This window comes from Phocoena sinus, chromosome 1, assembly GCF_008692025.1.
Source record: "Phocoena sinus isolate mPhoSin1 chromosome 1, mPhoSin1.pri, whole genome shotgun sequence".
NCBI lineage: Eukaryota > Metazoa > Chordata > Mammalia > Artiodactyla > Phocoenidae > Phocoena > Phocoena sinus.
Genome location: NC_045763.1, coordinates 56,132,048 through 56,145,182, shown reverse-complemented (window position 1 = coordinate 56,145,182; position 13,135 = coordinate 56,132,048). Strand labels below are relative to the sequence as shown.

The following is a 13,135-nucleotide window of genomic DNA, read 5'->3' as shown; positions in this document are numbered from 1 at the left end:
AATTTAAATGCCTTGCAATATAATTGTAGGTAAGAAAATATTTTAAAACTACCTGTAAATTTGGTTCACAATTTATCATTGATTCTTCTGTAACAGAAATCAACATTTGGTCCATAATTATTATGAACTTGGGTTTTTATTTCACTTGCTGGCTGAATTGATTTGATGTACAGTATTAGACTTTCTTTATCATTTCACCTAGGCAACTCCCAACACGTTGCAAAATCTCAGGTGGAGGAAGATATAAAAAAATACAAAGTTCAGTAGTTTTGCACAATTCAATAAAGCCTATAACTACATTTACTCTTATAAAACAGTTTCTTAAATGCAAACTGGTATATAATATTGACATGGATTAGGTGAGTACTTCTAGAGGGAAGTGGGGATGATCAGGGGAGGCATCCTGGAAAAGGAAATGTTTAAGCATCTGTTCCTTCCACAAGCATTTATTGAATATCTGCTGTACCCTAGGCACTGTTGTTGGGTGCTGTGTATAGCCAGATAATAGCTACAGTCCCTGCCCTCATGGGGCTCAAAGACAGTGGAAGAAGACACAATTCTACAGATGGTCACAGAGCAGGATTATAAGTGCTGCTGTAAAGGTAAGCACAGATTGCTCTGGATGCCTCAGCTTGGCAGGTGCATCAAGTCAGGGAAGCCTGGATGATGGATATGATTTCTGAGCTGTGAACTGAAGAATGAATGGGGGTGGCAAAGGCTTGGAGGACAAGGGTGTACTGGATTCCAGGACTGGATTCCAGGAACTGCAAATAGTACATTGGAGTTTGGGGTACAAACAGTGATAAGCCATGGGAGGTTAGATCACAAGTAGCTATGAAGGCCATCTTAAGAGAGTAGAAAATAAAGGAGTTTAAGAGAAAGCATAAGATTTTCAGATTTGCAGTTTAGAAATAGGCTGCATCGTGGAGACTGGAATAGAGGCATATGAGAAGGAAAGCAGAAACTTTTCAGGACAGTGTTGCCCTAATTGGAGAGAGAAATCATGGGATGATGGAGAGAAGTGGATGGAGACAAAGGAGTTAGAATGATTGGGGCTTATTCACCAGTTGGATGTGTAAGCGATCTGTGACTCCCAGGCCCTCTCTCCACTCCTCCATCGTCTCTTCCATCTCAGTCTGACCCCAGCGTACCTTTCTCGGTCTGATTTCCTGCTTCTCTTCATGAATATGCTGAAGTCTGCTTACTGTCCACCATATAGGCTTGCTGGTTTTCTTCCTGCTGCCTTTGATCACACCTTTATCTTCATCTGGAATGGAGCGTGCTTTTTCTCTTTACCTTTCTAAGTCTGACTTATGAAGCCTTTGGAATTGTTCTGTGCACCAGTGACCTCTTTCTCCTGTGAAGTCATAGCACTTCATACCTCTATCACTTATTAACAAATAATTACATTTTGCCTTGTCACATCTCTTAGTTGCTTTGGGCTGTTGGTAACTGTTGAACTGTTTTAAAATTACAGCAGGCAGAGCAGGATATATTGATAGGATGGCTTAAATAGTGGACTAGGAATCATCTCTCCTAAACGCCCCAATCCCAGCCCTAACTCCTTGTGTAACTTGGGCGAATTACTTTCCCCCCCCCCCCGAATGGAATAACACATAGTTGTGGTAGAATACTTGAAAAATCTTAAAGAATGTACAAAATGAAGTCATCACTATCCCCACAGACACCCAAGATAATCCCTGTTATTAAATGGGTAATTTTTCCTGCAGTGTCCTCCCCATCTTCCATCTTTTTTCTCTCTCTAGGATTATTTGTGTGTGTCTATGCAACATAGCTAGGCTCATCCTCTGCATGCTGTTTTGTAACCTGCCTTTTTCATTAACATATTGTGGGGTTACTGAATCAGAATGTGAGGGTTTTTAAGTCCAAACTGATATATGAGGCCAAATTGTCCTCAAGAAAGGTTGCACCAAAAAACTGAGTAGTGATTATCTCTGGGAAGTAGGGAGAGGAACTTTAGCTTTTCAGTGATATGTTTCTATATTATTGAATGTATATTTTTATTATCATGAGTCTAAGTGACTTTTATAGTTTGAAGATGACAGTAATTTATACTTCTCACTAATCCAGGATTGTATCTGTGTTTATAAACAGCTACACCACCTTTACTGATTGGATAGATAAAAAATAGTATCCTGTTATTTTAATTTGACTGTTAGTGAAATATGACCTTTTTATCATGATCATTTGTCATTTTTTCTTTAGTTGTTTCCATTTCCTTTGCCTCCTGATGACTTGGATTTGAGTCCCAGGTAATAAATACATATGACCTTTTACAAGTCACTTAAGTATCTCTAGGCCTTAGTTTACTTATGATCAAAATAAGAGGAATGATACTTAAAATTATTGTGAGGATTAATGGAGATCATATATTGAAAGTGCTTTTTGTAAGCTGTAAAAAGTATATAATTGTATTTATTGACTGTGTTTATTGATTTTGTATTGATTTTGATTAGTTAATGGTTATGTATAGTTACGCCAACTTTGCTTTTTTGTATTCATTTGGAGAAAGGCTAAAAAGACAGAGGTTCCTTCATTAATATTTGTTTTAGTACAGTGTGAGATCCATGAGATGTGGCATCTGAGGATCAGTTTTGTGCTGCATTTCTGCTACTTATTAGCTGTGTGTGCACGTGTAATGCACTGGACAAACACAGTTCTTTTGGCCAAGACAGAAATGTTCAGGTACCACCTGGCTAGACACACATCAGAGAGCTGCATGGGTTGATAAAACGTTCATGTAAACTAATGGAGACTGTTTATTCTTTTTTTTTATTTTTTAAAGTTAATTTTTATTGGAGTATAGTTGATTTACAATGTTGTGTTTCTGCTGTACAGCAAAGTGAATCAATTATACATATACATATATCCACTCTTTTTTTAGATTCTTTTCCATATAGGTCATTACAGAGTATTGAGTAGAGTTCCCTGTGCTATACAGTAGGTTTTTATTAGTTATCTATTTTATATATAGTAGTGTGTATATGTCAATCCCAGTCTCCCAATTTATGCCTCCTCCCCACTTTCCTCCTTGGTAACTATAAGTTTGTTTTCTACATCTGTGACTCTATTACTGTTTTGTAAATAAGTTCATTTGTACCATTTTTCTAGATTCTACATATAAGCTATATCATACATTTGTCTTTGTCTGACTTATTTCACTCAGTATGACAGTCTCTAGGTCCATCCTTGTCTCTGCAAATGACATTTTCGTTCATTTTTTTATGACCACAGAGACTGTTGAAATGAATGCTAGTACAAAGGAACTTGTTCATGCAAATTCCACTAACCGGATTCCCCTCCCGCCCCCCAGTTCCACCCCTTACAGTTCTGTGAAATGAAAATTGGTCATAATCATGATTCTAAGGCCTGAGAAGGTCTGATATGCTCTTCTGAATCATCAAAGGCAGAGAAATTTCCATTGAACATGATTTTTGTGAATTCTGCCATATTTAGATCCCTAGAAATGTGCGTACCTTATATCTATCAATTATCCAGGACATTGACTCCGGATAAGAGGGAAACAAGGCTGTGTAAACAACTCTGCTGAGTAATAGGTGACCTCCTAACCTCCTATTTCTGACTCTGTTTCCTTTTATCCAAGGACAAGATGTTATAAAAATAATTCAGAGTGACTCCCAAGGGTAGCCCCGTGAACAACTCTGTGAGGCTGCACTGCAGAGGAGGATTAATCAACAACAGCAGAATATTCGTTCCCCCAGTGCTGTTAGGAAATGTCCCAGCCAGGCTGGCTCTTCAGCCATGAGGACAAAAGCTTTGGGAAAGTTTTTTCTGACTCATTCACAGTGTAATTTGCAGAAGAAAACCTCTAGCTTCTTATTTTATTATTATTTTTTAAAAGTTGTTCTTTGTGGGAGTTATGTGTGTGTAGTAAGATGGGGTTAGAGTATGGATCCCCCCCCATGAATATTCAAATTAGCTCTTACCAGTGGCAATATTTGCGGCTGTTTGCTCAGTTAACTTTTACTGTCCTGGGATGTTCACACTGAGGGAAAGGGGAGGTGGAGAATCTTAGTGTACAGTGCCTGTATATCCATCAAGGACTAGTTGACTCATTTAAAATATTTTAAAAGAGGATATTATTTTCTGCAGATGAATTTAAAGTGTCCCCATGCTTTTCCCTGTCATCTCCTTGTGTCTGAGTTCCCCCCATCTCTACATAGCACATATTCACATACTGGGGGACTTTTCTTGTTTCTGAGGAATTCATGTGAGTCTGGGGATTTGAGTTCTCCTCTGGGGTTGTCTCCTCAAAGGAAAGTCCATACTCCTGAGTTGGGCATTTATGGTCTGCTGTAAACTGGTCTCAGCTTTCTCCTTTTTCTCATTTCTTTCTATTCTACACAAACCTTCTGGTCAGTCTCCAAAGGGTTTTACACAGCCCCTTTCCTTCTTTTGTTACTTCTTCATGTTTCCATTATTTGGAATGTTCCCCTCAGTTGGCTGCTGTTCTCTTCCTATTTGTATCTTCCCCATTCCTAAAGGCCCAGTTCAAATCCCACCTGCCCCATAATGGTCATACTATTATATGCCTAATATGGGCCAGGTGTTCTACTAGACCTATACATATTTTTTCTCTCAGAGTGTAAAACAGTCCTGTAAGATAATTACTGTTACCTTTATTTGCAAATGAAAAAATAATCACTGAAAGTTAAAAAGTAACCTGATCCCAGCGACTGAGTGCCAGGGCCAGTGTTCTAGCTCAGTTCTTCTTGACCAGAATGGTTAACTCCACCATGCTGGTTTTTCCTGAATTCTTCTGGATTGGGTTAATTACCTCAACCCCCCACTCACACCTTCTCTGAGCATACTCTTTGCCTTGGTTGGATGTGTCTTGTGTTTGGCAATCAATCATGTATCAATATTATTACTTTTTCACATTCTTGGGTTGCTAACTCTTCTTTGATGATAACATCTTTTCTTGCATTCTTTTATTCCCACCAAAGTGTGCTTCACAGGCTTTTCATAATGAGTTTTTGTTTGGTTGGTTATTTTACTTAATGAAAATGTCCAGGAGCGAGGGAGTTATTCCTTCTAGTTGTTATTATGTTTATGTTTTTCTTTTTAGTCTAATTTGACATTAACATCCTACCATAATATTTACCTCCACAGTGCTCTTAGAAAATTATCCTCCCTTTCTCTCTTTCTACATTTTTTTTCTCTTAAAAGGAGAGGCCAGAGAAGCTCCATGGCTGAAGTCTGTACCATTCCCCTCCTTCCCCCAAAAAATTAAACAGGAAAATTGAATGAATGAAGAGCAGGCATTGCCACTGAATATTTTGGTGCAACGAGATGGATGCCTGTTGTCTGTTAGACAGGGGCCCTTTGATAAAAGAATTATGGCTGTGGTCATGTTCTGGCCCTGCTTGGGGCCTCGCTTCAAGGATACAAAAAAGTGTCTCATTGAGGTTCTGCCTTCTTATGAGCAGAGTATAAAGTAAGCATTTATCTTGAGAAAGAATAGCTGTATTTGCTCACCTTTGTCAGTTCATTGGTAGAAAAACATAATTTTATGTTGCTGCAGAAGACTCCTAGCTAAATTCATCATAATATACCATCTATTTAAACCTTCAAAACTTGGGAAGCTTTCCCCTCCCTAGAAATATCCATTGATGACCATGCGCTGAATTCTTCTCTCCATTTACAATGGTTATTTCCATAAAATACATTGAAAAGTTTGCACAGATGTGAAGGAAACAGAAAGGATTTTGAATTCTTTAGTTTCCTGCAAAGCATCACTAGGAGATGTGACTCTAAGGTTAGAAACTGGGGATTATGGGAATAAATCATGGGTAATGGCAGAATTTAAAATCTGAATCTTCCATGCCTTGTGGATATGTTTCTACATTTTCTTGATCTCTGGTAGCATTATATGGATTTAGGAAGTAAACAGCTGAAGAGCTTTCTGGGAGAAGAACCTGTATTGTGAAATGACTGTGAGTGTGGCAGTGTGGATCTCAGTGCAGCTGTTTGTTTTAAAACATCATAGGCTGCATGGTTTGGGAAAAGAGGGATGATCTTCTCATAGAGGAATTCCAGATGAAATGCAGTTCACTATTTTATGTTCAGCTGACTATAAACAGTGATTATAAAGTAAATTCTGTTTTGGTAATCTTGTTCAGTCCTTTAAACCAGTGTTTCTCAAACAGTGGTTTATTATTCATTAGTGGACTATGAAATCGATTTTGTGGGTCTTATTTAGCATTTAAAATCTATTATTAAAGAGAAGAAAATAGTATAAAATAGAAAATATCAGAGTGAATTACATGTAGTGAGGATATTTTTCTGTGAAATTCATTTTTTGTCATACACACATTTCTTACTGTAGATCATGGTAAAAAAGGTTTGAAAAGCGGTCAGCATGGGTTCCTAGGATGTCAGTGGTGTGTAATCGTTACTGGACTCTTGGCTGGTGCCAGAGACAACTGGGGCAGGTGGAGAGGAGAGAGAGGAGGCTCCGTGCTGTGGAGGAGCAGTGTTGGTGATCAAGTCTGCTGTCCTGGTGAAGACCGAGTGGATTACTCACTGTGCAAATACAGTTCATGAAGAGCTCTGCCTTAGTGCAGCACTGGAGACTGTTGGTAGGCTATTTCAAGTCTAAACATGAAAACTTATTACAGTTTCTTGGTTGAGGAGAGGTGCAGAAGACCATGTAGGGAAACACTTTCCTTGAGATTTCCTTTTATTTCTCTCCCCAACGTCACTTTATATTTTGAGGCAATAGCTGAGCTCCTTTGGGGCATAGACTGTAGTGGACATTGCCATTTGATAGCAATTAACATGCATTGACATTGTCCAGCTTCTGAACCCCCTTCATTTCTGGAGTGATCATCCGTTGTTGCTGTGGAAGCTGAAGGAGGTACAGACACATGACTAGTGGTGAACCAAGTCCAGCCTATTGGATTCCTCTGTCCCAAGACTTAGCTTCTGGAAGGAATGGTACAAATACATAGGGGTGGCTTGAGATCATTCGTGGAAGCAGCAGAATCAGGAGTCCAGTTGTGGTGATGGCTGGTGACCAGTGGTGGCCGTGCTAGAACGATGTCCTTATCAGACTGTTCCTGTGTTCTTATATCTTCCTCTTAATTTATTTTCATCCTAAGGTAAACAGAGTTGGTTTCTGTTGTTTGCATCCCAGAACGCTAAGTGTGTAAAGACTTAACAGGAAACACGTTAGATGGATTTCTGCCCCCAAAGAGCTTAGTACATAACAGAGAGGGAGTAGGTAAATATGCAGTAGACACACAAATAAATTAGTAAAAGTTAGCAAGGCATGGAGGGGATTCAGGTTTGCTTCCTGTATATTCCTTCAAATTATAGTTACCTTGAAGTTTCACCAGATGGCATATCTGCAAGAGGTTTTATGTCTTTGCATCACGACACTTTGGAAATACAAGTTAATGAGGAATTAGTTTTATTAGGGTGCAGCATAATATGATTTCAAACATTTGTAAGTTAGGGTTTGTTTGCTTTGTTACTTTTTTTTTAATCTAAACATTTTTAAAAGCCTTGAGTATACTCACAGAAAACTGACTAATGAACTGTGAGCTTTTTGAGTGTGAGCCAGTAAAAACATACTTTAGAGGAAGAGACTTAGAGAAATCTTGAGTCTTCACAACAGCCCTGTAGATACTTTATTAATCCCAGAGGAAACAGAAACGTGTAGAGGTTGAAAAATGTGGCTAAGGTCATACAGACATTAGAGCTGGGGTCTGAACCCAGGTTAGGGTGACTCTAGGCCCAGGCTTCTAACTGCTTCTGTTCTGTAAAGAACTGTAGAGGTCATCTAATACTTTCCTTGTTACACAGGATTTGTGTTCAGAGAGCTTTAGAGATTTTTTCAATACCAGGCAGTTTCTTGTATTGCTTACAGACAGAAGCTGGTGCCCACAGGTGCGTGTTCTCTCTCTTTCTCTCTCTCTCTCTCTCTCTCTCTCTCTCTCTCTCTCTCTCTCTCTCTCCCTCTCCCTCTCCCTCTCCCTCTCTCTCCCTCTCTCTCTCCCTCTCTCTCTCTCTCTCTCTCTCCCTCTCTCTCTCCCTCTCTCTCTCTCTCTCTCTCCCTCTCCCTCTCTCTCCCTCCCCCCGCCCCGCCCCTACCCCCCTCTCCTCAGTCCCACCCTGCCTCACCTTTTCACTCTGTCTACTTCTTTCCTGCCTGATCCCTCTTGGTCTGCATACTCCTTCCTGCAGCTCCACCCTCTTGATTTTCCTTCCTCCAGCCCTTTTCCAGGACAGCTGCACCCTTCCTTTCCTTTTAGATTGTCTCTATTCCTCAAGGCTGGGAACAGAGTCCACTCTACCTGGTCACTTCACAGCCCTCTCTTCTTAACTCCTGTAGTTCTTAATGCTTGCCAACTATTAATAATAGACTGGAGGGTTTTGGTGGGCTTAGATTTTAAGCGTGGTTCTTCCTTAGATTCCCTCAAAGCCCGCGCCTTGCCCGAGGAAATGTGGCAAACTGAAAGGGCAGTGAAGCTGGAGGCTGAGAAGTGTGTCTGAGCCTGGCCTCACCACTCACTAGCCACTTGACCGTGGGAATGTCTGAGGCTGAGTCTTCTCATCTGTGAAAGGAGCTGTAAGACTCGAATGTGGTTATAAATGTGAAAGCTCTTTTTAAGCTATAAAGTACCATATAAATGCAAGGTTTTATTGTGATGGTACAAGTGCTTAATAAGTATTTCAGTGATGAACGATTGGAAAGCACAGAAGGTGCAGACAAGCCATTTTCCCCACCTTTGGAGCACCCACTTCTGTCACCATATTTTGACCACTGTATTCTGTGCTCTTTAATAACATTATAGATGTATTAGTGGTAAAAGAAATAAAAGGGGGGATAGCAAAGCATATTGATACAGTGTGGCTTTTAGGAAAACACGTTTTGACTTAATTTAGTTTGATCAGGAGCAGTCTCTCAGGGAAAGCAGGCTCACTGGGAGCAGTGCAGAGAGCCCTGGATCATCGAGTTGGCATTGATTGTTTGATCATCCCTAGAAGTTTATTGTAAATGGAGCAGCACTTAAGGTTCTGGGGTATTCCTGGAATTGCTGCTGTAGTTAGAAGTGAGTTATTCTGTGTGGCCAGAGTAGCATACAGAAAAGCCATAATTCTGACTTGCTGACGGGAAAAAATAACAGATTTTGTTTTTATGTCATCTTTTTGGCTGGAATCCATTAACGTTGCATAGCATCTTGTGATGCCTTCCTCAGAACAGTTATCTGGGCCTCAGTAAAGCAGGGGGCACTGGGAGCAACAGACACAGTCATTGACAAGGCTCCGGTGGGTGCAAAGCCCCGGGTGATGAGACTAAGAAAGATGCTTTCCCTGGTGTGTGCGCGCGTGCGTGTGTGTGTGTGTGTGTGTGTGTGTGTGTGTTAGGCCTTTAGGAGGTTCCGTGCCTATGGTGTGGGCCTACCAGAACTTCCTCCCCACATATCCACCCCTACCCATGTGGTGCCAGAGCAGTGTGATAGTTGTGGGCTGGAACGCAGGCAGGGCCCAGGGCACTTTCATGATTTGTTGAACGACAGTTCTTTCATCCTTTGGAGGGAGGGGCCCAGAATGAGACCCGTCTCCTAGGTGGATGCTAGACTACGGAAAGTACTAGGAAGACAGTGGTGTTGGTGATGGGGGGCACTTTAAAGCAGTTTTTACACCCCTGTGGAAAAAGCCTGGTCCTTGGAGTTAGTCACGTGTTTGACATCTGGCACCCCCACTGATTGGCCTGAAACTTCTGCTTTTTATGAGAATTAAGTGCAAGCGCCTAGCTCCGTGCATGAGATGTTACAGATGCTCGGTGTATGCTGGAGCTCCCTCTCCTTGACTGGAACTGTGTTCCATCAAGCTGTAATCAGTTTAACAGAAATTGCGACCAAAATAGGAATGCTTACTGCCTGCTACACTCTGTGTTAGGTACTTTATATGCATTAACTAATTTAACTCTTAACAGCTTTAGGAGATAGATGCTATTTTTTATCCCCCCACTTACAGCTGAGAACATTGAGGTTTAGAGAGGGTAAGTAACTTGCCTAAGATTACAATCACTAGTCAGTGGGATAGGCAGGATTCAAACCCAGGTCCTTATGACTCCAGCTCAGGCTCTTAACTGCTCTGCTGTGTCATCTGAGACTTATGAAATGGGACTCTGATTTATGACGAGGCTTTTGCTCAGAATCCCTATTTATTCTTTGTTCTTCTAAGCAAGTTGGCCACCCACTTCAGTCCTCTGCCATAAAGCCTACATTACATTGCTTTAGCACTAACATCTTTCACATCTATAGCCTCATTTGAAAAAGGCATGTAGGAGCTTAAGGAAGACTTTTTTTTTTTTTTTTTTTTTTTTGCGGTACGCGGGCCTCTCACTGTTGTGGCCTCTCCCGTTGTGGAGCACAGGCTCTGGACGCGCAGGCTCAGCAGCCATAGCTCACGGGCCCAGCCGCTCCACGGCATGTGGGATCTTCCCACACCGGGGCGCGAACCCTCATCCCCTGCATCGGCAGGCGGACTCTCAACCACTGCGCCACCAGGGAAGCCCAAGGAAGACTTTTTGAGAGATTTTTTTTGATCCGTTGGGCAAGATGCTTCCTCTCAGGTTCACAGATGGGCTCAGATTTAAATGACTTGCTCAAGGTCCACTTGCTAGTTGTGTATAGAGGCAATAAAATCACACACTCTGGATTACGGTGATATTTCCATCGGGTGATGTTGCTTGCTTTGTTACCTTCATCTTTCATTTAACCATTTAGCTACTTAATGATCACGTAATACAGTAAAGCATGGAACAAAAGTGACAAGAGTCCCTGCCCTCTTGGAGCTTATATTGTTGCATCAGGTTTCCTCACCAACCTTAAGCCTGGTGCCTGCTAAGATGGTTTTTAAGGTTTAAGATCTTCAGTCTTAACATTTCTTAAGGTATTAAGCAGCTGATTTCAGGACATTTTCTAAATTACATGTTTCTCTTTTCAGTTTTTCTGGGTTCATACCTTAATTCATCAACATTTTATTTGTATTTTCTACTTCAGGAATCAAAAGCTTTGATTCCTTTAAGGCATCCATTAAGTAATTCACTGTAGGTGTAATGGTTTCTCTAGTAAAAAGCAGATATCCAAAGTATTTTATTTTGAGTCTTGTCATTGATTTAAACATTTTTAAAAATTTTACTTTCATTTATTCCTTCTTTAATGATAGTCCTTTTAAAAAATTTTTATTTTATATTGGAGTATAGTTGATTAACAATGTTGTGTTAGTTTCAGGTGTATAGCAAAGTGATTCAGTTATACATATACATTTGTCATTGATTTTAACCATCATCCAATCTACTTTTATCGTATACATCTGGCCATGGCCTTTGGCCCAAAGCACTCATATTCTGATCATCATATTTGTGAATATTAATATGATCTATCTTTATGTCTGTCATCTCCACTATTCAAAATTTAATTTTATGTTCTTCCTTTAATAGATACCTGTATTTCAGAAGATATCCTTGAAAATTTAGTAGGCTTTCCATATCTTCAGACACTGATTTCTGGAATTTTGCATCTTAGAAAATAGTTGTGGTACCCCATTTATTGCAGTTAGTCCCGTTCAGACTCACAGAATCGCATTTTGTTTCTGTTACTTTTCCCTCATTCACAAAGTATTAGATATACATATCTCTTGCATAAGACTTTTATAAACTAAAAAACAATTGAGAATTTACAAAATTTCCCTGATTTTTTTTTTTCATGTAAAGTAGCATCTGCAAGATTGAGCCACTAAAGTAATGGCTAAAGCCACTAAAGCCACTTTCTTCAAATGAAAGAAACGCATTTTCTTTCAAATCCTTGAAAATTTATAAGGAGGTTAGGGTGGAAGAATTCACTGCTATCATCAAAAAGCTTTTGATTTCTCAATTTTATCCTTACTATTTTCTGAGCTTCTTTGTATTCATTTGAGTTGGGAATGGAACCCAGTGAATCATGTTATTTTTAAAGGGTATTGAGTGATTCCTACTGGTCAGTTTTTCTAGCATTAAAGATGTTCTTTTTGTACCTTGTAGCAAGAAACTTGAATTGATTTCTTGGAATTATCCAAAGTATTTATAAGCTGACCTTGCTCTTTTCCTACTTGTTCTAAAAGTAAGTAGTTAGAGCATGTTGTTTAGTTTATTTGGAAAGAAATGTTATTTGAATGAAGCCATTGCATAAATGCTGTAGCACAAAAAACACTTGTCATCCTGAATGAGTCGTCATTTCACATAAAGTGGGTCACCAGTCTTAGGTTTAAATGTTCAGATTACCTTTTTGTTTGTTTGTTTTTAATTTATTTTATTTATTTGTTTTTGGCTCTGTCAGGTCTTCATTGCTGCAGGCAGGCTTTCTCTAGTTGGCGGCGAGTGGGGGCTACTCTTCATTGCAGTGCGCGGGCTTCTCATCCCAGTGGCTGCTCTTGTTGCGGAGCTCGGGCTCTAGGCACGCAGGCTCAGCAGCTGTGGCTCGCGGGCTCTAGAGCACAGGCTCAGTAGTTGTGGTGCATGAGCTTCGTTGCTCCGCGGCATGTGGGATCTTCCTGGTCCAGGGCTCGAACCCGTGTCCCCTGCATTGGCAGGTGGATTCTTAACCACTGCGCCACCAGGGAACCCCTAGCATGCCTTTTAAGTGCTATATGGGTGTGTTTAATTTTTTATCATTGGAATGTCAGTTTTCTGAGAACAGGGATTTTTGTTGTTGAATCAGCCTATAAAAATATCAGAGTAAATGCATATTGTCAAGAAATTCTGTTGCTGATCTTGATTTCTCAGAGTTTAATCTCTAGGCTAAGCATCACAAATTGATACCATTTTCTTGTCCTGTCCAGTAATACTGGAGGTCAGTTTGAAAATTATTAGGTATAATGTGATTTCAATACAGTGTTGCTTGTAGTAGAGAATGAATAATGGAAAAACCAAACTCTTCTTGATTATGGGTTTTGATAGAATCCTGGTGATTGTAGTCTGATCCTCAATCCCCATGACTCCTGTGTTCAAGTAACATGTGATCTGATGGTGCATATTAAAATGCTTTTGTGAGTTTAAAAAGATTTATGCAGGGGCTTCCCTGGTGGCGCAGTGGTTGAG

The 13,135-nt window shown here is 40.2% G+C and overlaps 1 protein-coding gene across 7 annotated transcripts in view; it reads left to right on the top strand.

Moving 5' to 3' along the window:
* The window catches only part of JAK1 (Janus kinase 1), a 238,437-nt gene that overhangs the window by 169,711 nt on the left and 55,591 nt on the right, over nt 1-13,135 (top strand). For 2 of the 7 annotated variants that reach the window (XM_032636624.1, XM_032636627.1), the window contains one exon: nt 2,227-2,273. The exons of the other annotated variants lie outside the window; for them this stretch is intronic. The gene's annotated coding sequence lies outside the window, so the exon portion shown is untranslated. The remainder of the gene's footprint in view (nt 1-2,226; nt 2,274-13,135) is intronic. 7 annotated transcript variants of the gene reach the window in all.